Here is a 14,069-nt window from a genome sequence, read left to right as displayed (position 1 = left end):
GAAAGTAGGTGAAAAAGAGCGAAATGAGACGAAGGAGGGTGAAAGAGAGCGAAAGGAGTCGAAGGAGGGTGAAAGAGAGTGGAACGAGACGAAGGAGGGTGAAAGAGACCGAAAAGAGACGAAGGAGGGTGAAAGAGAGCGATACGAGACGAAGGAGCGTGAAAGAGAGCGAAACGAGAAGAAGGAGGGTGAAAGAGAGCGAAACGAGATGAAGAAGGGTCAAAGAGAGCGAAACGAGATGAAGGAGGGTGAAAGAGAGCGAAACGAGATGAAGGAGGGTGAAAGAGAGCTGAACTAGACGAAGGAGGGTCAAAGAGAGCGAAACGAGACGAAAGAGGGTGAAAGAGAGCAAAAGGAGTCGAAGGAGAGTGAAAGAGAGCGGAGCGAGACGAAGGAGGGTGAAAGAGAACGAAACGAGACGATGGAGGGTGAAAGAGAGCGAAACGGGAGGAAGGAGGGTGAAAGAGAGCGAAACGAGATGAAGGAGGATGAAAGAGAGTGAAATGAGACGAAGGAGGGTGAAAGAGAGCGAAACGAGACGAAGGAGGGTGAAAGAGAGCGAAAGGAGTCGAAGGAGGGTGAAAGCGAGCGGAGCGAGACGAAGGAGGGTGAAAGAGAACGAAACGAGACGAAGGAGGGTGAAAGAGAGTGAAACGAGACGAAGGAGGGTGAAAGAGGGCGAAACGAGAGGAAGGCGGGTGGAACAGAGGGAAATAAGATGAAGGAGGGTGAAAGCGAGCGAAACGAGACGAAGGAGTGTAAAACAGAGCGAAACAAGACGAAGGAGGATGAAAGAGAGCTAAACGAGACAAAGGAGGTTCAAAGAGAGCGAAACGAGATGAAGGAGGGTCAAAGAGGGCGAAACGAGACGAAGGAGGGTGAAACAGGGCGAAGCGAGACGAAGGAGCATGAATGAGAGCGAAACGTGATGAAGGAGGGTAAAAGAGAGCGAAACGAGACAAAAGAGTGCAAAAGAGAGCGAAACAAGACGGGGGAGGGTGAAAGAGAGCGAATCGAGACAAGGAGGCTGAAAGAGGGCGAAACGAGAAGAAGGCGGGTGCAACAGAGCGAAATCAGATGAAGGAGGGTGAAAGAGAGCAAAACGAGACGTAGGAGGGTGAAAGAGAGCAAAACGAGATGAAGGAGTGTGAAACAGAGCAAAACGAGACGAAGGAGGATGAAAGAGAGCTAATAGAGATGAAGGAGGGTCAAAGAGAGCGAAACGAGACGAAAGAGGGTAAAAGAGAGCGAAACGAGACGGTGGAGGGTGAAAGAGAGCGAAACGAGAGGAAGATAGGTGAAAGAGAGCGAAACGAGACGAAGGAGGGTGAAAGAGAGTGAAAGGAGATGAAAGTAGGTGAAAAAGAGCGAAATGAGACGAAGGAGGGTGAAAGAGAGCGAAAGGAGTCGAAGGAGGGTGAAAGAGAGCGAAACGAGACGAAGGAGGGTGAAAGAGAGCGAAACGAGACGAAGAAAAGTGAAAGAGAGCGAAACGAGACGAAGGAGGGCGAAAGAGAGCGAAAGGAGATGAAGGAGGGTGAAAGAGAGCGAAATGAGACGAAGGAGGGTGAAAGAGAGCAAAAGGAGTCGAAGGACGGTGAAAGAGAGTGGAACGAGATGAAGGAGGGTGAAAGAGACCGAAACGAGACGGAGGAGGGTGAAAGAGAGCGAAACGAGACGAAGGAGGGTGAAAGAGAGCGAAACGAGAAGAAGGAGGGTGAAAGGGAGCGAAACGAGACGAAGGCGGGTGAAAGAGAGAAAAAAAGATGAAAGAAGGGTGAAAGAGAGCAAAACGAGATGAAGGAGGGTAAAAGAGGGCGAAACGAGACCAAGGAGGGTGAAAGAGAGCGAAAGGAGATGAAAGTAGGTGAAAAAGAGCGAAAAGAGACGAAGGAGGGTGAAAGAGAGCGAAAGGAGTCGAAGGAGGGTGAAAGAGAGTGGAACGAGACGAAGGAGGGTGAAAGAGACCGAAAAGAGACGAAGGAGGGTGAAAGAGAGCGATACGAGACGAAGGAGCGTGAAAGAGAGCGAAACGAGAAGAAGGAGGGTGAAAGAGAGCGAAACGAGATGAAGAAGGGTCAAAGAGAGCGAAACGAGATGAAGGAGGGTGAAAGAGAGCGAAACGAGATGAAGGAGGGTGAAAGAGAGCTGAACTAGACGAAGGAGGGTGAAAGAGAGCGAAACGAGACGAAAGAGGGTGAAAGAGAGCAAAAGGAGTCGAAGGAGAGTGAAAGAGAGCGGAGCGAGACGAAGGAGGGTGAAAGAGAACGAAACGAGACGAAGGAGGGTGAAACAGGGCGAAGCGAGACGAACGAGCATGAAAGAGAGCGAAACGAGATGAAGGAGGGTAAAAGAGAGCGAGACGAGACGAAAGAGTGTAAAAGAGAGCGAAACAAGACGGGGAGGGTGAAAGAGAGCAAAACAAGTCGAAGGAGGGTGAAAGAGAGCGAAACGAGACGAAGGAGGGTGAAAGAGAGCGAAACGAGATGAAGGAGGGTGAAAGAGAGCGAAATGAGATGAAGGAGGGTCAAAGAGAGCTAAACTAGACGAAGGAGGGTCAAGGAGAGCGAAACGAGACGAAGGAGGGTGAAAGAGAGCGAAACGAGACGAAGAAAAGTGAAAGAGAGCGAAACGAGACGAAGGAGGGCGAAAGAGAGCGAAAGGAGATGAAGGAGGGTGAAAGAGAGCGAAATGAGACGGAGGGTGAAAGAGAGCGAAAGGAGTCGAAGGACGGTGAAAGAGAGTGGAACGAGATGAAGGAGGGTGAAAGAGACCGAAACGAGACGGAGGAGGGTGAAAGAGAGCGAAACGAGACGAAGGAGGGTGAAAGAGAGCGAAACGAGAAGAAGGAGGGTGAAAGGGAGCGAAACGAGACGAAGGCGGGTGAAAGAGAGAAAAAAAGATGAAAGAAGGGTGAAAGAGAGCAAAACGAGATGAAGGAGGGTAAAAGAGGGCGAAACGAGACCAAGGAGGGTGAAAGAGAGCGAAAGGAGATGAAAGTAGGTGAAAAAGAGCGAAATGAGACGAAGGAGGGTGAAAGAGAGCGAAAGGAGTCGAAGGAGGGTGAAAGAGAGTGGAACGAGACGAAGGAGGGTGAAAGAGACCGAAAAGAGACGAAGGAGGGTGAAAGAGAGCGATACGAGACGAAGGAGCGTGAAAGAGAGCGAAACGAGAAGAAGGAGGGTGAAAGAGAGCGAAACGAGATGAAGAAGGGTCAAAGAGAGCGAAACGAGATGAAGGAGGGTGAAAGAGAGCGAAACGAGATGAAGGAGGGTGAAAGAAAGCTGAACTAGACGAAGGAGGGTCAAAGAGAGCGAAACGAGACGAAAGAGGGTGAAAGAGAGCAAAAGGAGTCGAAGGAGAGTGAAAGAGAGCGGAGCGAGACGAAGGAGGGTGAAAGAGAACGAAACGAGACGAAGGAGGGTGAAACAGGGCGAAGCGAGACGAACGAGCATGAAAGAGAGCGAAACGAGATGAAGGAGGGTAAAAGAGAGCGAGACGAGACGAAAGAGTGTAAAAGAGAGCGAAACAAGACGGGGAGGGTGAAAGAGAGCAAAACAAGACGAAGGAGGGTGAAAGAGAGCGAAACGAGACGAAGGAGGGTGAAAGAGAGCGAAACGAGATGAAGGAGGGTGAAAGAGAGCGAAACGAGATGAAGGAGGGTCAAAGAGAGCTAAACTAGACGAAGGAGGGTCAAGGAGAGCGAAACGAGACGAAGGAGGGAGAAAGAGAGCGAAACGAGACGAAGGAGGGTGAAAGAGAGCGAAAGGTGTCGAAGGAGGGTGAAAGAGAGCGGAACGAGACGAAGGAGGGTGAAAGAGAACGAAACCAGATGATGGAGGGTGAAAGAGAGCGAAACGGGAGGAAGGAGGGTGAAAGAGAGCGAAACGAGACGAAGGAGTGTGAAACAGAGCGAAACGAGACGAAGGAGGATGAAAGAGAGCTAATCGAGATGAAGGAGGGTCAAAGAGAGCGAAACGAGACGAAAGAGGGTAAGAGAGAGCGAAACGAGACGGTGGAGGGTGAAAGAGAGCGAAACGAGAGGAAGGAGGGTGAAAGAGAGCGAAACGAGACGAAGGAGGGTGAAAGAGAGCGAAACGAGACGAAGAAAGGAGAAAGAGAGCGGAACGAGACGAAGGAGGGTGAAAGAGAGCGAAATGAGATGAAAGTGGGTGAAAAAGAGCGAAATGAGACGAAGGAGGATGAAAGAGAGCTAAACGAGACAAAGGAGGGTCAAAGAGAGCGAAACGAGATGAAGCAGGGTCAAAGAGGGCGAAACGAGGCAAAGGAGGGTGAAACAGGGCGAAGCGAGACGAACGAGCATGAAAGAGAGCGAAACGAGATGAAGGAGGGTAAAAGAGAGCGAGACGAGACGAAAGAGTGTAAAAGAGAGCGAAACAAGACGGGGAGGGTGAAAGAGAGCAAAACAAGACGAAGGAGGGTGAAAGAGAGCGAAACGAGACGAAGGAGGGTGAAAGAGAGCGAAACGAGATGAAGGAGGGTGAAAGAGAGCGAAACGAGATGAAGGAGGGTCAAAGAGAGCTAAACTAGACGAAGGAGGGTCAAGGAGAGCGAAACGAGACGAAGGAGGGTAAATGAGAGCGAAGCGGGACGGTGGAGGGTGAAAGAGAGCGAAACGAGACGAAGGAGGGTGAAAGAGAGCGAAACAAGATGAATGAGGGCGAAAGTGAGCGAAACGAGAGGAAGGAGGGCGAAAGAGAGCGAAACGAGATGAAGGATGGTGAAAGAGAGCGAAACGAGACGAAGGAGGGTGAAAGAGAGCGAAACGAGACGAAGGAGGGTGAAAGAGAGCGAAAGGAGTCGAAGGAGGGTGAAAGAGAGCGGAACGAGATGAAGGAGGGTGAAAGAGAACGAAACCAGACGATGGAGGGTGAAAGAGAGCGAAACGGGAGGAAGGAGGGTGAAAGAGAGCGAAACGAGATGAAGGAGGATGAAAGAGAGCGAAATGAGACGAAGGAGGGTGAAAGAGAGCGAAACGAGACGAAGGAGGGTGAAAGAGAGCGAAAGGAGTCGAAGGAGGGTGAAAGCGAGCGGAGCGAGACGAAGGAGGGTGAAAGAGAACGAAACGAGACGAAGGGGGGTGAAAGAGAGCGAAACGAGACGAAGGAGGGTGAAAGAGGGCGAAACGAGAGGAAGGCGGGTGGAACAGAGGGAAATAAGATGAAGGAGGTTGAAAGCCAGCGAAACGAGACGAAGGAGGGTGAAAGAGAGCAAAACGAGACCAAGGAGTGTAAAACAGAGCGAAACAAGACGAAGGAGGATGAAAGAGAGCTAAACGAGACAAAGGAGGGTCAAAGAGAGCGAAACGAGATGAAGGAGGGTCAAAGAGGGCGAAACGAGACGAAGGAGGGTGAAACAGGGCGAAGCGAGACGAAGGAGCATGAACGAGAGCGAAACGAGATGAAGGAGGGTAAAAGAGAGCGAAACGAGACGAAAGAGTGTAAAAGAGAGCGAAACAAGACGGGGGAGGGTGAAAGAGAGCGAATCGAGACAAGGAGGGTGAAAGAGGGCGAAACGAGAAGAAGGCGGGTGCAACAGAGCGAAATCAGACGAAGGAGGGTGAAAGAGAGCGTAACGAGACGTAGGAGGGTGAAAGAGAGCAAAACGAGACGAAGGAGTGTGAAACAGAGCGAAACGAGACGAAGGAGGATGAAAGAGAGCTAATAGAGATGAAGGAGGGTCAAAGAGAGCGAAACGAGACGAAAGAGGGTAAAAGAGAGCGAAACGAGACGGTGGAGGGTGAAAGAGAGCGAAACGAGAGGAAGGAGGGTGAAAGAGAGCGAAACGAGATGAAGGAGGGTGAAAGAGAGCGAAACGAGAAGAAGGAGGGTGAAAGAGAGCGAAACGAGATGAAGAAGGGTCAAAGAGAGCGAAACGAGATGAAGGAGGGTGAAAGAGAGCGAAACGAGATGAAGGAGGGTGAAAGAAAGCTGAACTAGACGAAGGAGGGTCAAAGAGAGCGAAACGAGACGAAAGAGGGTGAAAGAGAGCAAAAGGAGTCGAAGGAGAGTGAAAGAGAGCGGAGCGAGACGAAGGAGGGTGAAAGAGAACGAAACGAGACGAAGGAGGGTGAAACAGGGCGAAGCGAGACGAACGAGCATGAAAGAGAGCGAAACGAGATGAAGGAGGGTAAAAGAGAGCGAGACGAGACGAAAGAGTGTAAAAGAGAGCGAAACAAGACGGGGAGGGTGAAAGAGAGCAAAACAAGACGAAGGAGGGTGAAAGAGAGCGAAACGAGACGAAGGAGGGTGAAAGAGAGCGAAACGAGATGAAGGAGGGTGAAAGAGAGCGAAACGAGATGAAGGAGGGTCAAAGAGAGCTAAACTAGACGAAGGAGGGTCAAGGAGAGCGAAACGAGACGAAGGAGGGAGAAAGAGAGCGAAACGAGACGAAGGAGGGTGAAAGAGAGCGAAAGGTGTCGAAGGAGGGTGAAAGAGAGCGGAACGAGACGAAGGAGGGTGAAAGAGAACGAAATCAGATGATGGAGGGTGAAAGAGAGCGAAACGGGAGGAAGGAGGGTGAAAGAGAGCGAAACGAGACGAAGGAGTGTGAAACAGAGCGAAACGAGACGAAGGAGGATGAAAGAGAGCTAATCGAGATGAAGGAGGGTCAAAGAGAGCGAAACGAGACGAAAGAGGGTAAGAGAGAGCGAAACGAGACGGTGGAGGGTGAAAGAGAGCGAAACGAGAGGAAGGAGGGTGAAAGAGAGCGAAACGAGACGAAGGAGGGTGAAAGAGAGCGAAACGAGACGAAGAAAGGAGAAAGAGAGCGGAACGAGACGAAGGAGGATGAAAGAGAGCTAAACGAGACAAAGGAGGGTCAAAGAGAGCGAAACGAGATGAAGCAGGGTCAAAGAGGGCGAAACGAGGCAAAGGAGGGTGAAACAGGGCGAAGCGAGACGAACGAGCATGAAAGAGAGCGAAACGAGATGAAGGAGGGTAAAAGAGAGCGAGACGAGACGAAAGAGTGTAAAAGAGAGCGAAACAAGACGGGGAGGGTGAAAGAGAGCAAAACAAGACGAAGGAGGGTGAAAGAGAGCGAAACGAGACGAAGGAGGGTGAAAGAGAGCGAAACGAGATGAAGGAGGGTGAAAGAGAGCGAAACGAGATGAAGGAGGGTCAAAGAGAGCTAAACTAGACGAAGGAGGGTCAAGGAGAGCGAAACGAGACGAAGGAGGGTAAATGAGAGCGAAGCGGGACGGTGGAGGGTGAAAGAGAGCGAAACGAGACGAAGGAGGGTGAAAGAGAGCGAAACAAGATGAATGAGGGCGAAAGTGAGCGACACGAGAGGAAGGAGGGCGAAAGAGAGCGAAACGAGATGAAGGATGGTGAAAGAGAGCGAAACGAGACGAAGGAGGGTGAAAGAGAGCGAAACGAGACGAAGGAGGGTGAAAGAGAGCGAAAGGAGTCGAAGGAGGGTGAAAGAGAGCGGAACGAGATGAAGGAGGGTGAAAGAGAACGAAACCAGACGATGGAGGGTGAAAGAGAGCGAAACGGGAGGAAGGAGGGTGAAAGAGAGCGAAACGAGATGAAGGAGGATGAAAGAGAGCGAAATGAGACGAAGGAGGGTGAAAGAGAGCGAAACGAGACGAAGGAGGGTGAAAGAGAGCGAAAGGAGTCGAAGGAGGGTGAAAGCGAGCGGAGCGAGACGAAGGAGGGTGAAAGAGAACGAAACGAGACGAAGGGGGGTGAAAGAGAGCGAAACGAGACGAAGGAGGGTGAAAGAGGGCGAAACGAGAGGAAGGCGGGTGGAACAGAGGGAAATAAGATGAAGGAGGTTGAAAGCCAGCGAAACGAGACGAAGGAGGGTGAAAGAGAGCAAAACGAGACCAAGGAGTGTAAAACAGAGCGAAACAAGACGAAGGAGGATGAAAGAGAGCTAAACGAGACAAAGGAGGGTCAAAGAGAGCGAAACGAGATGAAGGAGGGTCAAAGAGGGCGAAACGAGACGAAGGAGGGTGAAACAGGGCGAAGCGAGACGAAGGAGCATGAATGAGAGCGAAACGAGATGAAGGAGGGTAAAAGAGAGCGAAACGAGACGAAAGAGTGTAAAAGAGAGCGAAACAAGACGGGGGAGGGTGAAAGAGAGCGAATCGAGACAAGGAGGGTGAAAGAGGGCGAAACGAGAAGAAGGCGGGTGCAACAGAGCGAAATCAGACGAAGGAGGGTGAAAGAGAGCGAAACGAGACGTAGGAGGGTGAAAGAGAGCAAAACGAGACGAAGGAGTGTGAAACAGAGCGAAACGAGACGAAGGAGGATGAAAGAGAGCTAATAGAGATGAAGGAGGGTCAAAGAGAGCGAAACGAGACGAAAGAGGGTAAAAGAGAGCGAAACGAGACGGTGGAGGGTGAAAGAGAGCGAAACGAGAGGAAGGAGGGTGAAAGAGAGCGAAACGAGATGAAGGAGGGTGAAAGAGAGCGAAACGAGACGAAGATAGGTGAAAGAGAGCGAAACGAGACGAAGGAGGGTGAAAGAGAGCGAAAGGAGATGAAAGTAGGTGAAAAAGAGCGAAATGAGACGAAGTAGGGTGAAAGGGAGCGAAAGGAGTCGAAGGAGGGTGAAAGAGAGTGGAACGAGACGAAGGAGGGTGAAAGAGACCGAAAACAGACGAAGGAGGGTGAAAGAGAGCGATACGAGACGAAGGAGCGTGAAAGAGAGCGAAACGAGAAGAAGGAGGGTGAAAGAGAGCGAAACGAGATGAAGAAGCGTCAAAGAGAGCGAAACGAGATGAAGGAGGGTGAAAGAGAGCGAAACGAGATGAAGGAGGGTGAAAGAGAGCTGAACTAGACGAAGGAGGGTCAAAGAGAGCGAAACGAGACGAAAGAGGGTGAAAGAGAGCAAAAGGAGTCGAAGGAGAGTGAAAGAGAGCGGAGCGAGACGAAAGAGGGTGAAAGAGAACGGAACAAGATGAAGGAGGGTGAAAGAGAGTGAAACGAGACGAAGGAGGTTGAAAGAGGGCGAAACGAGACGAAGGCGGGTGGAACAGAGGGAAACAAGATGAAGGAGGGTGAAAGAGAGCGAAACGAGACGAAGGAGGGTGAAAGAGAGCAAAACGAGACGAAGGAGTGTAAAACAGAGCGAAACGAGACGAAGGAGGATGAAAGAGAGCTAAACGAGACAAAGGAGGGTCAAAGAGAGCGAAGCGAGATGAAGGAGGGTCAAAGAGGGCGAAACGAGTCGAAGGAGGGTGAAACAGGGCGAAGCGAGACGAACGAGCATGAAAGAGAGCGAAACGAGATGAAGGAGGGTAAATGAGAGCGAAACGAGACGAAAGAGTGTAAAAGAGAGCGAACCAAGACAGGGAGGGTGAAAGAGAGCAAAACAAGACGAAGGAGGGTGAAAGAGAGCGAAACGAGACGAAAGAGGGTGAAAGAGAGCGAAACGAGATGAAGGAGGGTCAAAGAGAGCGAAACGAGATGAAAGAGGGTGAAAGAGAGCGAAACGAGATGAAGGAGGGTGAAAGAGAGCTAAACTAGACGAAGGAGGGTCAAAGAGAGCGAAACGAGACGAAGGAGGATAAAAGAGAGCGAAACGAGACGGTGGAGGGTGAAAGAGAGCGAAACGAGACGAAGGAGGGTGAAAGAGAGCGAAACAAGATGAAGGAGGGTGAAACGAGAGGAAGGAGGGTGAAAGAGAGCGAAACGAGATGAAGGATGGTGAAAGAGAGCGAAACGAGACGAAGGAGGGTGAAAGAGAGCGAAACGAGACGAAGGAGGGTGAAAGAGAGCGAAAGGAGTCGAAGGAGGGTGAAAGAGAGCGGAACGAGACGAAGGAGGGTGAAAGAGAACGAAACCAGACGATGGAGGGTGAAAGAGAGCGAAACGAGAGGAAGGAGTGTGAAAGAGAGCGAAACGAGATGAAGGACGATGAAAAAGAGCGAAATGAGACGAAGGAGGGTGAAAGAGAGCGAAACGAGACGAAGGAGGGTGAAAGAGAGCGAAACGAGATGAAGGAGGGTAAAAGAGAGCGAAACGAGACGAAAGAGTGTAAAAGAGAGTGAAACAAGACGGGGGAGGGTGAAAGAGAGCGAATCGAGACAAGGAGGGTCAAAGAGGGCAAAACGAGAAGAAGGCGGGTGCAACAGAGGGAAACCAGACGAAGGAGGGTGAAAGAGAGCGAAACGAGACGAAGGAGGGTGAAAGAGAGCAAAACGTGACGAAGGAGTGTGAAACAGAGCGAAACGAGACGAAGGAGGATGAGAGAGAGCTAATAGAGATGAAGGAGGGTCAAAGAGAGCGAAACGAGACGAAAGAGGGTAAAAGAGAGCGAAATGAGATGGTGGAGGGTGAAAGAGAGCGAAACGAGAGGAAGGAGGGTGAAAGAGAGCGAAACGAGATGAAGGAGGGTGAAAGAGAGCGAAACGAGACGAAGAAAGGTGAAAGAGAGCGAAACGAGACGAAGGAGGGTGAAAGAGAGCGAAAGGTGATGAAAGTGGGTGAAAAAGAGCGAAATGAGACGATCGAGGGTTAAAGAGAGCGAAACAAGATGAAGGAGGGCGAAAGAGAGCGAAACGAGAGGAAGGAGGGTGAAAGAGAGCGAAACGAGACGAAGGAGGGTGAAAGAGAGCGAAACGAGACGAAGAAAAGTGAAAGAGAGCGAAACGAGACGAAGGAGGGCGAAAGAGAGCGAAAGGAGATGAAGGAGGGTGAAAGAGAGCGTAATGAGATGAAGGAGGGTGAAAGAGAGCGAAAGGAGTCGAAGGAGGGTGAAAGAGAGTGGAACGAGACGAAGGAGGGTGAAAGAGACCGAAACGAGACGGAGGAGGGTGAAAGAGAGCGAAACGAGACGAAGGAGGGTGAAAGAGAGCGAAACGAGAAGAAGGAGGGTGAAAGGGAGCGAAACGAGACGAAGGCGGGTGAAAGAGAGAAAAAAAGATGAAAGAAGGGTGAAAGAGAGCGAAACGAGATGAAGGAGGGTGAAAGAGAGCGAATCGAGACAAGGAGGGTGAAAGAGGGCGAAACGAGAAGAAGGCGGGTGCAACAGAGCGAAACAAGACGAAGGAGGGTGAAAGAGAGCAAAACGAGACGAAGGAGTGTGAAACAGAGCGAAACGAGACGAAGGAGGATGAAAGAGAGCGAAACGAGAGGAAGGAGGGTGAAAGAGAGCGAAACGAGACGAAGGAGGGTGAAAGAGAGCGAAACGAGACGAAGAAAGGTGAAAGAGAGCGAAACGAGACGAAGGAGGGTGAAAGAGAGCGAAACGAGATGAAAGCGGGTGAAAAAGAGCGAAATGAGACGAAGGAGGATGAAAGAGAGCTAAACGAGACAAAGGAGGGTGAAAGAGAGCGAAACGAGATGAAGGAGGGTCAAAGAGGGCGAAACGAGACAAAGGAGGGTGAAACAGGGCGAAGCGAGACGAACGAGCATGAAAGAGAGCGAAACGAGATGAAGGAGGGTAAAAGAGAGCGAGACGAGACGAAAGAGTTTAAAAGAGAGCGAAACAAGACGGGGAGGGTGAAAGAGAGCAAAACAAGACGAAGGAGGGTGAAAGAGAGCGAAACGAGACGAAGGAGGGTGAAAGAGAGCGAAACGAGATGAAGGAGGGTGAAAGAGAGCGAAACGAGATGAAGTAGGGTCAAAGAGAGCTAAACTAGACGAAGGAGGGTCAAGGAGAGCGAAACGAGACGAAGGAGGGTAAATGAGAGTGAAATGAGACGGTGGAGGGTGAAAGAGAGCGAAACGAGACGAAGGAGGGTGAAAGAGAGCGAAACAAGATGAATGAGGGCGAAAGTGAGCGAAACGAGAGGAAGGAGGGTGAAAGAGAGCGAAACGAGATGAAGGATGGTGAAAGAGAGCGAAACGAGACGAAGGAGGGTGAAAGAGAGCGAAACGAGACGAAGGAGGGTGAAAGAGAGCGAAAGGAGTCGAAGGAGGGTGAAAGAGAGCGGAACGAGACGAAGGAGGGTGAAAGAGAACGAAACCAGATGATGGAGGGTGAAAGAGAGCGAAACGGGAGGAAGGAGGGTGAAAGAGAGCGAAACGAGACGAAGGAGTGTGAAACAGAGCGAAACGAGACGAAGGAGGATGAAAGAGAGCTAATCGAGATGAAGGAGTGTCAAAGAGAGCGAAACGAGACGAAAGAGGGTGAAAAAGAGCGAAATGAGACGAAGGAGGATGAAAGAGAGCTAAACGAGACAAAGGAGGGTGAAAGAGAGCGAAACGAGATGAAGGAGGGTCAAAGAGGGCGAAACGAGACAAAGGAGGGTGAAACAGGGCGAAGCGAGACGAACGAGCATGAAAGAGAGCGAAACGAGATGAAGGAGGGTAAAAGAGAGCGAGACGAGACGAAAGAGTTTAAAAGAGAGCGAAACAAGACGGGGAGGGTGAAAGAGAGCAAAACAAGACGAAGGAGGGTGAAAGAGAGCGAAACGAGACGAAGGAGGGTGAAAGAGAGCGAAACGAGATGAAGGAGGGTGAAAGAGAGCGAAACGAGATGAAGTAGGGTCAAAGAGAGCTAAACTAGACGAAGGAGGGTCAAGGAGAGCGAAACGAGACGAAGGAGGGTAAATGAGAGTGAAATGAGACGGTGGAGGGTGAAAGAGAGCGAAACGAGACGAAGGAGGGTGAAAGAGAGCGAAACAAGATGAATGAGGGCGAAAGTGAGCGAAACGAGAGGAAGGAGGGTGAAAGAGAGCGAAACGAGATGAAGGATGGTGAAAGAGAGCGAAACGAGACGAAGGAGGGTGAAAGAGAGCGAAACGAGACGAAGGAGGGTGAAAGAGAGCGAAAGGAGTCGAAGGAGGGTGAAAGAGAGCGGAACGAGACGAAGGAGGGTGAAAGAGAACGAAACCAGATGATGGAGGGTGAAAGAGAGCGAAACGGGAGGAAGGAGGGTGAAAGAGAGCGAAATGAGACGAAGGAGGATGAAAGAGAGCTAAACGAGACAAAGGAGGGTGAAAGAGAGCGAAACGAGATGAAGGAGGGTCAAAGAGGGCGAAACGAGACAAAGGAGGGTGAAACAGGGCGAAGCGAGACGAACGAGCATGAAAGAGAGCGAAACGAGATGAAGGAGGGTAAAAGAGAGCGAGACGAGACGAAAGAGTTTAAAAGAGAGCGAAACAAGACGGGGAGGGTGAAAGAGAGCAAAACAAGACGAAGGAGGGTGAAAGAGAGCGAAACGAGACGAAGGAGGGTGAAAGAGAGCGAAACGAGATGAAGGAGGGTGAAAGAGAGCGAAACGAGATGAAGTAGGGTCAAAGAGAGCTAAACTAGACGAAGGAGGGTCAAGGAGAGCGAAACGAGACGAAGGAGGGTAAATGAGAGTGAAATGAGACGGTGGAGGGTGAAAGAGAGCGAAACGAGACGAAGGAGGGTGAAAGAGAGCGAAACAAGATGAATGAGGGCGAAAGTGAGCGAAACGAGAGGAAGGAGGGTGAAAGAGAGCGAAACGAGATGAAGGATGGTGAAAGAGAGCGAAACGAGACGAAGGAGGGTGAAAGAGAGCGAAACGAGACGAAGGAGGGTGAAAGAGAGCGAAAGGAGTCGAAGGAGGGTGAAAGAGAGCGGAACGAGACGAAGGAGGGTGAAAGAGAACGAAACCAGATGATGGAGGGTGAAAGAGAGCGAAACGGGAGGAAGGAGGGTGAAAGAGAGCGAAACGAGACGAAGGAGTGTGAAACAGAGCGAAACGAGACGAAGGAGGATGAAAGAGAGCTAATCGAGATGAAGGAGTGTCAAAGAGAGCGAAACGAGACGAAAGAGGGTAAGAGAGAGCGAAACGAGACGGTGGAGGGTGAAAGAGAGCGAAACGAGAGGAAGGAGGGTGAAAGAGAGCGAAACGAGACGAAGGAGGGTGAAAGAGAGCGAAACGAGACGAAGAAAGGTGAAAGAGAGCGAAACGAGACGAAGGAGGGTGAAAGAGAGCGAAAGGAGATGAAAGTGGGTGAAAAAGAGCGAAATGAGACGAAGGAGGATGAAAGAGAGCTAAACGAGACAAAGGAGGGTCAAAGAGAGCAAAACGAGATGAAGGAGGGTCAAAGAGGGCGAAACGAGACAAAGGAGGGTGAAACAGGGCGAAGCGAGACGGACGAGCATGAAAGAGAGCGAAACG

The sequence above is a fragment of the Scyliorhinus torazame genome, chromosome 24 (genome assembly GCF_047496885.1).
Source record: "Scyliorhinus torazame isolate Kashiwa2021f chromosome 24, sScyTor2.1, whole genome shotgun sequence".
Taxonomy (NCBI): domain Eukaryota; kingdom Metazoa; phylum Chordata; class Chondrichthyes; order Carcharhiniformes; family Scyliorhinidae; genus Scyliorhinus; species Scyliorhinus torazame.
This window is presented reverse-complemented; position numbering follows the sequence as displayed.